At 36.5% G+C, this 11,980-nt stretch overlaps 1 protein-coding gene across 4 annotated transcripts in view; it reads right to left on the reverse strand.

Annotated features, from left to right (window-relative positions):
* Positions 1 to 11,980, reverse strand: part of TBL1XR1 (transducin beta like 1 X-linked receptor 1) — a 66,003-nt gene that overhangs the window by 35,307 nt on the left and 18,716 nt on the right. The window contains exon 2 of one of the 4 annotated variants that reach the window (XM_009288030.2): positions 2,692 to 2,759. The exons of the other annotated variants lie outside the window; for them this stretch is intronic. The gene's annotated coding sequence lies outside the window, so the exon portion shown is untranslated. The remainder of the gene's footprint in view (positions 1 to 2,691; positions 2,760 to 11,980) is intronic. 4 annotated transcript variants of the gene reach the window in all.

Consider the following 11,980-nt stretch of genomic DNA (forward strand, 5'->3'; position numbering starts at 1 on the left):
CTGAACACACCTGTAGAGGGATATGCAGTAAGTTTCAAAAAAATATTAAAAGATGGTTTAAAAGAACACTATTTTTGCTTTTCTGTATAGCACATGGGATATAAAAAAGCCTCACCAAAGCAGCCTGTTGTATATAAAGTTTTTGTTTTGTGAGGGAAGCATCCTTCAAAGCTGTAAGCAAATGCTTGCGTGAGTGCCTATACACACACATAAAAACCTTAAAAATTTAATACTGTTGGCTTTGTACAGTAGAAGCAGCAGAGTCTACTGAAGAAACTCTTATCAAATGGGCTGAAAGTCACAAAGGATCCAATTAAGATAAAAAGTTCAAACCCAGGACATTTCCTCTTCTTTCTGACTGCTTAGGCCAACATCAGACATCTGTTCTCACTAATTTTTGAATTAATCCCCTTTGAAGCCAACTATTCAAAACCTGAAGATACATCATCTGTCTGATAAGGATCCCCCCCCCTCCATTAGAAGGTGCTATTTTGAATTAAACAGTCTCCTCTACTGGTGCAGTTGGAGACATGATCATAGCTTTGTGTAGAGAAAAGAGTTTTGCTTAGTCAAGTTAAAAGATCAGCAGAGATGGAAATACACCATGTCTTATAACTGCAGGCTACTATTACATAGGCAGCTGCACTGAAATGGTCTTCAAATTGTCCCACAAATGACCTCTACTCTATCTTTTGCAGAATTAAGCAATCACAGTAACTACTTCTGCTAGTTCAGATTTAAACAAATTAGATAGGATGGCTTTTCAAAAAACGAAACCCACCATGTTAGGTTATCTTTACCTTACCTCAAACACTGGAATATCAGGTTCCACACAAGAAAAATTCTGGTCACCCATTTCCAGTAATAGGAGCGTTATTTGAAAATAAAGAGATGATAGAGAGGAAGAAGTCCATGACTTCTCCAGATGACATTATACTTTAATAAGTACTGCACAAATTGCTCACAACATTTTGAAAAATTTTCAGTATTTCTCAGACTCCAAAGAGCTCCCATCATCTTTCCTTACAATATTTATAAAGCTGTGATGTCTTTACTTTGCAGAATTGCCGTTTAACATTCTTGAGTAATGCTACTCAAAACTTCACAATGCCATTTCTCTCGTATAAATCTAAAAGCCAATCTAAAAGCCTATTTTCTTCCACTCCAAGATTTAGAAACTCACATGCATTACTTGTGCATGCTCAAGGTATTATGTACCTATAGGGCTGGAAACCATACAGTATGAATAGTACAATGCCGAAATATTTTAGATAGACCAATCTAATGCAATGACAGCAGGGAAAATGGCTTCAGTCTTTACACCAATTCACTTGTGTCTTCAGACAGCATCCTTTTGCTTCCCTAATCTATCAGCCTCTAGAGCCTTCTCAAGCAAGCCCCCCCGCCCCTCCCCCCCAATATCTCAAACAGAAAGACCTACTACCAGTTTCTTAGGTTGACTAGAGAATCCCATTAAGTTCTTGTGTACTCCACCTTGTTTTTAGAAAACAAAAAAAGAGTTTGGAAAGTATACATAGATACAGATCAATCCAGAAGAATATTTAAACATATTCTAGTCCCTTTGACTTCAATTGCTTAAGTGATTTGTTGGAGCAGAGTCAGTACAATAGTTCCCTGCAAGAGCAAGGCCATACAGAACAGTCAGCAATACCCTTCTCTACCTTGTGGGGGTCTACTTGCAAGATAAGGTTTGTTAAAACAAACTCCCTCTGTCTTTGAGTGCCCTCTAAACCTAAGATAGTACACAAATAGAGCTTTAAAGCTTGCTTAAAAAACTTTAAGGGATTGGGATTTAGGGGAAAAAAAAAAAAGGAAAAAAGAAAAGACATCTGCTACACCCACAAGACATTTGTTAAATTACAGCTTATATTAAAAATTCTACAGATACAAATGTGGTATCAGTTATCTACTGCTGAAAGAACAAATACTCAGTTGTGCTCTTGCACAATACTTAAGCATGACTGTTGATAGACTGGTTCAGAATGAATTTTCCCTTTATTAGAAAAAGTAAGGTAATTTCATCTCCCTTGTAACTCTAGCCATGGAGAAGAGATAAGAAAATATGTTTAAGAAAAGTATGCAAAAGCAAAAGAAATGATAGAGGGATTGCAGTTACATACATTTGAAGAAAACAATTGCAAAATCATGACTAAACGTTAAATTTAAGAAGAGGAGACTAGTAACAGCACACAGTCTGGATATTTGCCCTTTGAACCACATATTCCTATTTTCCTTTAGGAAGCCAAGACTTTAGTACTTGAAAAAAAAAAATACTATTTTCAAAACACAGTAATTTTTCCACCTTTTTTAAAAACTGATACACACTGAGGCAATAGTGACTCCACTTTTCAAGTAGACAATACAGTTTTTACAAGGTGCTTTGTCAAAAGATCTATTTAGTAATATTTCCATGCTGTGAATTGATGTGTTATATCATAACAACTCTAACAAAATTAATATGGATTTACGCAAGACATTAACAGCTCCAAAAGGAGCTGTTAAAGACCACTGAATAAAAGAACACTTAATGTAAAGATTCAGCTGACTGCAGAAACTGATACCTAAAAAATACTGTAAATGCACGTAATTGCAATTACTAATACTAAATTGTACCAAACTATCAGTCCACTTTTATGACAAATAAATAGATAAATCATTGAGTGTCCTTACCAGAACTACTCTCTGAAACCCCACAAAATTGAGATGTGGCAGCAGTACAGCCCTTGGTATTACACCACCTGTAACACAAACCATATTATGATAGTTTCTATCAATATTTATTTTAAAGGATGAAAAAAGGATAAAAGCTATTTTTCTACCAGTCTTAATACTGAAAGCATTAAAACAACATTCAGTTTCCTACTGATTACAACGTATGTTTCGATAAAAAAATAAATGAACAAAAATTAAAGACCATCTTTTGATTACTTACATGGAACATGTTTAAGTAGTTACAGGCGCAGTTTCAACTCTCTCCTCACTCTTTTAGTTGAAAACAAAACCCTAGCACAGAATAGAGCATTAGCTTTAATGGATTTTCTGTTCTTTTTGGCTGCTCATATTGACAAAAGGGAACTTTATGAGAATCCAGATTAAAGTTTACAAACGGCAAAGTATTGATGCGGTAGCTTATTTTAGTGTTAGCTAAAGTATACAACTAAAATGACTCAATAGTAAGATAAAAAATAGGAAACACAAGGCCATGATCAAACTAGCCGGTGTTTTCAAAATTGACCATTTTGGATCTGAATTTAACACCAACAAATTAAAAAGAACATGTTATATGAAAGAATCCTTAAACTACCTTCATGGAGTAAATTTCCACAAGCGACTTCAAAACGTAAACACTTTCTAGGAGTTAAGTACATTATGCACCTGTGATCAGAACAATTACTGATCCTACAGTTGTGTAACATAGTGGTTCCTATCACCAATATTCATTACAGATGAAATCATTAGAGAGTGATCTTACGCAAACTAAGGTATTAAAGGGAAAGGTTTGAAAGTAAGAGCACAGGAATACTGTCCCGACACTGCAAGAAAAGAATCCTCGTATCAAAAAAATGCTGTTTGAAGCACGACATACTTAATAGTAAAACAGATAACCCTGCCCCAAATGGAAGAGGATCAGGAAAAGAGCAAACTATTTTCTAAATAATAAACTCCAGCCACAAAGGCTCACAAAACACATTACAAATAACGCTGAAACTTCCCAAAGACCTCCTTAAAACAAGGACTAAAACCAAGGAAGGCAATACATGCCTTAAACAGCACACAGCATTTAAGACTTTCCATCATCTTAAAAATAATCATTGACCTCTAAGAAACCCTGCATTATTTAGTCTGTTACTAAGCTGAATAAGACTTAATGTTTTTTTCCTTGTTTTGATTGAGGAACTACAGAATATTTTGGTCAGCGGTCATTTTCCTTATTTAAATTCTTAAGAGATGCAAGTAAACCAGTATCTGCTCCTTCCCTCCTTCCTGACAGCTGGGTGGTCGTAGTCTTCAAATCTATGGGAAGAGCCCTGAGCGAGAGAAGGGGGAATGCCATGAACGCTGATGGTATTGCACTCCTCCACATATATGGAAACTGCGGCATTTGTTTAATTAATATTTAATTAATAGTTACATATTAATGGTTCTCCTTTTCAGAATCAGAAGATATAAATACTATGACCTAGAGGTGTGAGAAGTAAATGCTACAAAGCATCACTTGGAATACTGAGATCACCAGCTTCCTCACAGTAAAAGTCAGTTTATTCATTACTACACTTCTACGAAAAACACTCCAGTACCACCACCCTGGACTTGAAAAGCATCCTTCGCTGTAACAACACTTACTGACAGTAGCTCACAAGATAAGTGAAAAGGTCCTGGCCCTATATTAATGTAATTTTAATTCTTTGCTAGGCTATTATGTACTGCCTTGATTGTTTCTGCAAAGCTAACTGTATATATCAACTGAGCGAGAGAGGGGAATGCCATGAACGCTGATGGTATTGCACTCCTCCACATATATGGAAACTGCGGCATTTGTTTAATTAATATTTAATTAATAGTTACATATTAATGGTTCTCCTTTTCAGAATCAGAAGATATAAATACTATGACCTAGAGGTGTGAGAAGTAAATGCTACAAAGCATCACTTGGAATACTGAGATCACCAGCTTCCTCACAGTAAAAGTCAGTTTATTCATTACTACACTTCTACGAAAAACACTCCAGTACCACCACCCTGGACTTGAAAAGCATCCTTCGCTGTAACAACACTTACTGACAGTAGCTCACAAGATAAGTGAAAAGGTCCTGGCCCTATATTAATGTAATTTTAATTCTTTGCTAGGCTATTATGTACTGCCTTGATTGTTTCTGCAAAGCTAACTGTATATATCAACTGTATTGCTAAAATTTAATTAAAAAAAAAAATCAGAAGCAAAGTTTAACACACTTATAAAATTTTCACTCCATGATGAATGATACTGCAAAAGGTCATTAAAAGGGGATGCTGATCCTGCTAGTTGAACAAACAAAAGGGAGCAGTAAGTTTCAACACTTACATGCTTTGAACTTTGTGTGGTTTATGTTTACATTAAGTATTTTTCATTCATTTAGAGTAAACTGTTTCAAGTGAATAATTGATATTACCCCCAAAATGATGGCAAACAGGAGAAAGAACCAGGAGGTCCTACAGGAAAGCAGCGTACCATCACACCCTCAACAGAAGCTTCTTTAAGAGGAATTCCTTTCCCCTCTGCAATTCCCCACAGAGCATACACAAAAACACAACATACACAGAACAGTAGAAATTCGTCGTTGCATTAGCCTCCCTACAACAACAACAACAAGAGGAAACCTGTTTACAGTTAATTAATTTGCCATGGGATGGAGAGGGCTGAGAGGCACACAGCAAGAATTAAATGCACGGCCCAACTTAACAGGGCTTTTAAGAATGACTAAGTGACAAAAGTAATTTTTCAGATGGATCCTAACAGCCAGCTACTTCTGCAGTCACTCGCATCACATAATGTGACCATCAGAGAATCCCCTAAATTACATTTATCTTGGAAACACTTTTATCCTGTTTCAAATCAGTAAGTAAGGGTAAAATTTATTGCATGTACTGCAAAGACTTACACATTACCTAGAAAAAAAGTGAACATATCCTCTCTATTATAAGTTACTGACATGAACAGAATTTGTAGCATGTAGGATAAAAACTTCACATTTAATTATATTCCTACCAAGTGATGTGATGAAATGAAGCACATCACAGGGTGCTCACCTATAATCAATCACAGGGTAGAACTTCCCTTACTATACCCACTCTTCAAACTTTCATTCTGTGGTAATGCTGTGGATTGCTTCGTAGTTACATGCTTAGTCTTTTATTTTTCTTTCTTACAAGATGCCTATCTACATGTATTTCAGAGAATCTGAAAATAATCAAACTGCAAACCTACGGTCTCATTAAAGAAAAAGTAAGAGTTGAGCAGGAGGAGAAGGGCTAAAGAGGTTTACCAGCCTCAGGGAGAGGACAAAACCAGAACACACTGCAAAAATGTGGATGATTTTGAGAACCTAACATTTTACGTGACGCTAACTGGCAACCTTAACGACTGTATCTGTTACTAAAATGCTCACACTCCATAAGAATTTGTACATCATGAGCATGAAATCTTTCCCTCTGCAGCTTAAAATATCTATGCATTTAAAAATCATACACAAAAATATACATTACTTCCCTATTTCAAAATTAATTACAGAGCAGGAATTTTATCACACTACCACCAATACATGTGATGATGCCATGTGTAAACATATTGCACTTGTTTTGGCACAGGACAGCAACAGAAATGGTAAATTTAAAAAGATTCTGTGAAAATGTTGCTCTCTTTCTTTAAGTAGTTGATTAATATCAGTGAAGTTGGAAGACGGGGTACCCGAGAAGGCCACGCTGGATTAACCTGCCACTAGGGCGTGCTCCTTGATCAGCACGGAGTCCTATTTACCCATTTCATGGGTCGGTTTTTTTCCACAACCTTCTTCATTTTTCTAACTGAAAGAAATACAGGGGAAAGTGTGTCTTGTACTCTCTAAATTAAAGGAATATAGCTATCCAAACTAGACTGACTTATTCTCTTAAAATGATAGCTTAGTTTGCAACCCTCCCAAGCTTTTGGGCAGCAATTTCCATTACAGATTTCTTCTCTTCCATGACTTGTAACTGAAATCCTTACTACTATTAGATCGGGACTTCTTAAGTCAATGCAATTTTTTTAAAAAAATAATCAAAAATGGATTTTTAACAAACTAGTAACATTTCTTATTTGAATGACTGTCTAGGGTTTTTGCTTGTTTTGATATTAAATGATGTGTAGTTAGGAGGAAAAAGAGACAAAAAAAGTAAATTATGTGCTCATAAAAAGTACTGATGTGCATTTTATAAATTGAATGTGGCCCATCAGGGAGAGAGAAATGATCTACTTTCAGGAAGTATTGTTTACTGCTGTCTTGCCCACTAGACCACCTGTTAGTATTATTTGATGATGTTTTCTTTCTGTATGATGAGTATGACTATAGCAAAGACTGCTACTAAGGTGATGAAACGTGCATACAGAAAAAGAATTCGGTACAAACTGACATTAAATAAAAATGTAAGTCTCTCTCTTGAACTTAAAGCAATGCATGCATTTGGATCTTCAGAGAGCTCAATGCATGAATAAGGCCTTATTTTTAGCCTGTCCTATGAGCGCAGCATAATTTCTGGTCTGCTTCTTGTCCATTTGCATAAACCCAAATGTTACCACTAAGATATTTGATCTGCTCACCACCACTTATTCTCTCTAATCCCTCTATTTCAAAGACCGACCAACCAATAAATGTCAGCAGCAGAGAAACTGAAATCCAAGTAATGCATTAACAAAATAAGGGTTGGTTCATCTACAAAAACAAGATTTGCTTTTCCATTTTGACTCTGCAAACAGCACCACAGATCCCATTTTGCCACACCTGAGAGAAAAACACAACTAACAGGAGGCAGCTTAGAGAAAACCAAAGTCTTGAGTTGAAAAATTCACATCGGCCTCTTAGAATCACTCTATGAAATGTAAGCAAATCTGTTTAATTTTCAAGTAGCATCGCATTGATTGCTAAATATTTTGTTGTAATTCAGAAGCTTACACACAGTACAACCAAACACAGCATCAGAAGTTAAACTGACAATAAATCATTTATCACATGCAAAGTTTAAGATCACAATTCACCAAATAATATTTATGATCACAAAGTAAACATGATAAAAGTGGTATTTCCTTGATAACAGCAGACATAGTAATTTCAGGAGAAAACAGAAACACTCATCCCAGAGTAAGACTCCAAAATCGCTAACAGCCCTAATCCCGGCGAAAAGGACTCTGAGCAAGACTACTCAGATACTGAAAAATGTATGCAGGGAAGTTTGAGCATTACAAAAGTTTAAAAGTCTTTGGGTCATAACCATACTCAAGAAAAAAAACCCCAGGAAAATTTTATCCTGTAAGCTTATAGCCCAGACACCTAACATTTTCCATAAAGCTCCCCAGGCAGATGACAACCAGACGTGGATTAAAATGCTACAGACAAGCAAAGCTTCAGCAGTATTGCATCTTCAAGTGTAACTGTACTATTAAACATTACTTGTTAGCAAAACAGTTATTCCAGGTTCTGAAAATGAAACTATGAAGTTTAAGATCTTTATCTGTAAAACATTAATGTTCTGCTTTGGCTACCTCAAGGCAACGTCCCAAGTGAACGTGCATCTTTTCTTCTCTTCCCTAGCCACTGTTATTCCCATAATTCATCCTTTTAACGATTTAAGAAGTCATACATTACCAGTGCAGAGGATATTTTCAGCATACATTGATGGTGCTCAAAAAAATCTTACATTTGACTAGCTGCTGAGGGCATATCAAGGAAGAAGCAGTATGTACATCTACATGAGCTTTGACTGGTGCATATATTAAGCAGACAGGGTTTTGAGCTTTATTGTGTTGTGCATTCTTCAGATGAGATATGTCTTTCAAACACTAAATGAAAACAACGCAAGAATTAAAGAACTGGAGCAAAAGTGACTTGCATTTCCTATTGTTCCATTACTCTTCATGCACGGAAGACAGGCTTTTTGTCTTCCTTTTCTCCCTTTTTTTTCTTTAGTATTTTGTAGCATATCTCCACAGAGCTGATGCATATTGCTGTTTTTTCCATAGATTGCTGAAGTACCATCTATCACAGGACACTACTTGTATACATTTCTGTAAAGTTACTTGGTCAGACTATTTTGGAAACAAGACACTGAAATTCTCATTCTTTCTATTTGAGAGATATTCCAATTCTTTGGTCTGATCATAATTCAAACTACTTGGCTTAAAGCCTTTAAGTTTTATATGTATATTCTCAGTGAAAAAAATCAAACACAGGAATGATTTTTACCACACTACAGGGCAGAAGCATTTCATTTTTTAAAGGTTGGCTCCACTAGTATTGTTTCATGACTGGTGTTGCGAATACTACAGGCACTACTTCGCATACTCATTAAAAATGATCTCTGGAGCTTGTATTTCTTTTTCCTAAAAAAGCAGCCTTCAAAATGTAAGCCACTCAAAAGCACTGTAAAGCTGGTTGTCTTTCTCATTCCTGAAAAGCTTCAATTTTACCATTATAAAATTTAGTAAATAAATGTTTTTTTTCCTTGCCATTCTATACATAACCTCTAGCAGCTTATCTTATGGCATCAACCATCATCACTGTCACCATTCCCAGAGCAGGAGGCTGCTATATACTTCGTGCCTGCCTTTGAAATCATGACCAGAGGTTCACCCACACCACAAATACAGAAAATGAGCAGCCTCCATCTTTCCATTTACACCCATTAAGTCGGTGCCACCATGTTCTTCCAGGAGAAAAGTGAGAGAGCTGAAACATCACAAGCGACAGCAGCCAAGGACACTCAGAAATAAGGTCTGCCCTTGCTGCTCTTGGACTGTGAGAAGAGCCAAACTGCCGGGCAGTGACCGTGTCTTGCAGGAGCCTCGGTTCCTTTCAAATAAATATCAAGTGGCACTTCTGAGATGGAGCACACACGTCAAACTAGGCTTTAGTTTGCTTGGGTATGCATGTAAAAATAGTGGGACTTGGTCCTAAATTGGACCGAAAGCAGGTTATATCGTAATTATGTCATATCTAATTAATCCATATCACTAAAATAGAGACTTGCCAATGTAGATACAAATTTTGTTTGGCAGCCACAGTGGTTCTCAAACCTGCAGCTGGAACACAGCTCAGGACACAAAAGCATAATAAAGCTACTGATTGAATAGCCTGATTTCTAGAATTTAGGTAGATTTTGCTTTATTTTATAGCATTGTAGTAACACTTTACTAGAGGGAAAGACAGGTTCTTGGATTTCAGAGTTGCAATTCAATAGTTATATGGAGTTACAACACAGATAGCTCTTGCACTCTCTCAGGAGACTCGAGTTAAATTCTTGGCTCAGGTTTGTAGTAAAAATAAACAGGCAGCATTAATCTAGTCACCATTTATTCATAAATTACATTTTAAAAACCCCAAACCTTAGTTTACTAAATGGCAGCCCAAAAGATTGTGAATGCATCTGTCAGGACTAACAGCAAAAAGAAGGTGCCTAACAAAGTCTTTAAAGTAGCTGTTGTAATCTGTGTATCATCTACTTATGGAAACAAAAGTCATCTTGGGACAGACGGATTCACAAAGTCAACTGAACAACTCAAACCAGGCTTATCAACACCCATGGTCCTGCTCTATGGAAAAGAGTTTGACAAGGAAATAAGTCTATTTTTCTCCAATTTTGGAAGCGTTGCAGCTGTGTATTGCTTAATAATTTAGTTTATTAAAGGCAATAACTGTCAAAATCTATACAAACTAATTTGTTGTGCAGCAATTTTACATTATTGAAATCTTGTTATAATCTGACTAATGCATGCTATCGCTTTCTAACCATGCCTATAATTGGTTTCTTGGCTATATAGGACTAAAGACAGTAATCCAAAACATCTTCCAATTACACTGAAAAATATGCATGTTTACAGAAAGTTACACTACTTAATTTTCAGACTCAATGGGCCTTTAATAATACGAGATTAAAAAAATGTTTGCAAAAGGACACTAATTTTTGGTGCTATTCAGAAAGTTACATATTTGTGTAGGAAAATACCATCTCGAGACCTGTAAATGACATAGAAGCACGTATTGAGATACTTACTGAACACGAGACAAACTCGAGGAAAAAAGGTCAAAAGTTCACTCAGATGGAAGAATATATTCCAAGTCTATAAATCCAAACCAAGCAAGAAACCCAGCCATTAAAAAGTTCCATACTTCAAAACTTATGTAGGTGTGACAGTTACTCACAAACTTAACTTGTTTGCTTCCAACACATACAACTGTCTATTGCCCTAGCCTGTAATCCTTCACAGGGCATTTGAAGTTCCTTGAATTTGTTGGTATATCGGCAGCAGTTCAAAACACGAGAACTTTGTACAGGAATCATTGCCTAATATTCCCAGAGCATGGTATTTGACAGATGCTTTTGCTGCAGTACCAGGATTGGCATACAGGTAATTTTTAAGATGCCTAAAGTGTTGTGGCCTGCTATCCTAGTACTTCGACAAATACGGTTTACTATTTTTGATAGAAAAGATTCGCAAATAAATACTACAAGGACAAGCAGGATTGCCCAGATGCAGATATGCTTCTCAGCAGAAGAGAAAACATTGAAGTTGCCACTTGAAATGCACAAGAATTTTTGTAAATTTTTAATGTATTAGAGGTTTTTTTTAAACTACTACAGAACCTTTGTCTATGAATCTTGGCAGATTAAGTATGCACCTTGTGACGGATTCTCATGATTACAGTGAAATCAACAGGACTATGTTACTACAGGACTCTATGCAATAAACACATGCATAGATACAATATTCCCTGAGTCACATGGAACTGAAAATGAAAACAAGTACTGTCATGCAAAAAGAGTCAGAAAAACATACAGGGACAAAAACTGCAAAACAAACCACTGACAGTCACTCCCAACATGCTTCAAACTGACCGTGAAACAAGAGAAATCATGCTTCAAGTGTCCTGCAGAGTTTAAACATGGGCCTCATTATCTGCCTCCATATACAACACTCATCACCAGAGCAGGTGAGTGCTTTAGCAGTGTCAGTTCTTCCTCAGTCCACTGTGAATTGGACAAACGCTACCAGCTGCGTTTTACCAATGGAGAATAACTGAACCTTAAGCACTTCTTAAAATGGCCTGGATTCCAAGCGATGCCTGAAGCACCAATCTCTCCAGCTAAGCTCGCTGTATCAGTAACACAAGTTTTGGGTTGGTTCTCTGCCCACAGCTGTACTGTGCACAGTAGAGTACATAAGAGCCCGGGGC

The sequence above is a fragment of the Aptenodytes forsteri genome, unplaced genomic scaffold, assembly GCF_000699145.1.
Source record: "Aptenodytes forsteri isolate BGI_AS27 unplaced genomic scaffold, ASM69914v1 Scaffold72, whole genome shotgun sequence".
Lineage (NCBI taxonomy): Eukaryota > Metazoa > Chordata > Aves > Sphenisciformes > Spheniscidae > Aptenodytes > Aptenodytes forsteri.